Source organism: Mandrillus leucophaeus, unplaced genomic scaffold, assembly GCF_000951045.1.
Source record: "Mandrillus leucophaeus isolate KB7577 unplaced genomic scaffold, Mleu.le_1.0 Scaffold689, whole genome shotgun sequence".
Classification (NCBI taxonomy): domain Eukaryota; kingdom Metazoa; phylum Chordata; class Mammalia; order Primates; family Cercopithecidae; genus Mandrillus; species Mandrillus leucophaeus.
Genome location: NW_012107463.1, coordinates 818,696 through 820,466, shown reverse-complemented (window position 1 = coordinate 820,466; position 1,771 = coordinate 818,696). Strand labels below are relative to the sequence as shown.

General features: G+C 42.4%; 1 protein-coding gene across 1 annotated transcript in view; it reads right to left on the bottom strand.

Moving 5' to 3' along the window:
• The window catches only part of LOC105555491 (vacuolar protein sorting-associated protein 35-like), a 36,127-nt gene that overhangs the window by 5,348 nt on the left and 29,008 nt on the right, over positions 1-1,771 (bottom strand). The gene's annotated exons all lie outside the window — the stretch shown is intronic.

Genomic DNA, 1,771 nt, shown 5'->3' with positions numbered 1-1,771 from the left:
TTTTGTATTTTTAGTAGAGACGGGGTTTCTCCATGTTGGTCAGGCTCGTCTCAAACTCCCGACCTCAGGTGATCCGCCTGCCTCAGCCTCCCAAAGTGCTGGGATTACAGGCGTGAGCCACCGCGCCCAGCTCTAATTTTTCGTTCACTTATTTTATCCTAACAATTTTCCCAATACTAATTTAAAATCATTGTAATGACTAGAAAATATTACAGAGACTGGCTATGGCATAATTTATTTAACTATTCCCTTTTAGAAATAATCTCTAATATTACAATGAATGTTCTATATACACTAAGCTTTATTGAGACCCTAATTATTCCCTTAGTATAAATTCTTGGAATTCCACTTGAAGTAAAATTATTGGATATTTTAACACCCTACTTACATACTGCCAACTTCCTAGAAGTATTACAGTAATTCACACTGCCAACATTAGATGAGAATGAATTTTCATCACACCATCGCCATTGCTAAACCTTATTTTTCATTTCTCTTTGCCAATTTGATTTCTTAAAAGGTTCGCTGTTGTAATTACAAGCAAGGTTAAATATTTTATCATGATTGACTATCCAAATTTCTTCTTGTTAAAGCAATCAGTTCTTTTCATTTTTAAAAGATGGCAACAGGCAGGGCATGGTGGCTCATGCCTGTAATCCCAACACTTTGGGAGGCCAAGGAGTCAGGAGGATCACTTGAGCCCAAGAGTTTCAGACCAGTCTAGGCAACACAGTGGACTCTGTCTCTACAAAAAATAAAAAATTAGCCAGTGTGGTGGCACATGCTTGTAGTCCCAGCTACTCAGGAGGCTGAAGTGGGAGGATCACTTGAGCCTAAGAGTTCAAAGCTGCAGTGAGCTGTAATCATACCACTGTATCCCAGTCTGGGTGACAAAGACCTTGACTCCAAAAAAAAAAAAAAAAAAGTGACATTGACAGTCATAGACCTTGGCGCAGTGTATGGCAACACAATAAGTAATGCTAGTAAATAAGTAAAGGCTAGTTACTTTTATTTATTTGCCCTAAATCATTTTGATCCCAGAATTTTTTCATCTTATAACTGAAAGTTTGTATTCTTTGGCAACTAGTGTTCTAGTCTTTGCTTATACAAGTTCAACCATTTTTTAGTGACTGGGTCTCCCTCTGTCGCCCAGGCTAGAGCGCAAAAGAATAATCATAACTCACTACAGCCTCCAACTTCTGGGCTCAAACTGTCCTCCTGCCCTAGCCTCTTATTTTTGAGATGGAGTCTCACTTTGTCGCCCAGGCTGGAGTGCAGTGGCGCAATCTCGGCTTACTGCAACCTCTGCCTCCCGGGTTCAAGTTATTCTCCTGCCTCAGCTTCCCGAGTAGCTGGGATAACAGGCATGTACCCTCACGCCTGGCTAATTTTTGTATTTTTACTAGAGACAGGGTTTCACCATGTTGGCCAGGCTGGTCTCAAACTCCTGATCTCAGATGATCCACCCATCTCGGCCTCCCAAAGTGCTAGGATTACAAGTATGAGCCACCACACCCAGCCCTGCCCTAGCCTCTTGAGTAGGTAGGACTACAGGCATGTACCACCACACCTGGCTAATTTTTTAATTTTCTTTCCTTTTTTTTAGACGGAGTTTCACTCTTGCCCAGGCTGAAGTGTAATGGCGCGATCTTGGCTCACCGCGACCTCTGCATCCTGGGTTCAAGTGATTCTCCTGCCTCAGTCTCCCGAGTAGCTGGGACTATAGGCATGCGCCACCACGCCCAGCTAATTTTGTATTTTTAGTAGAGAC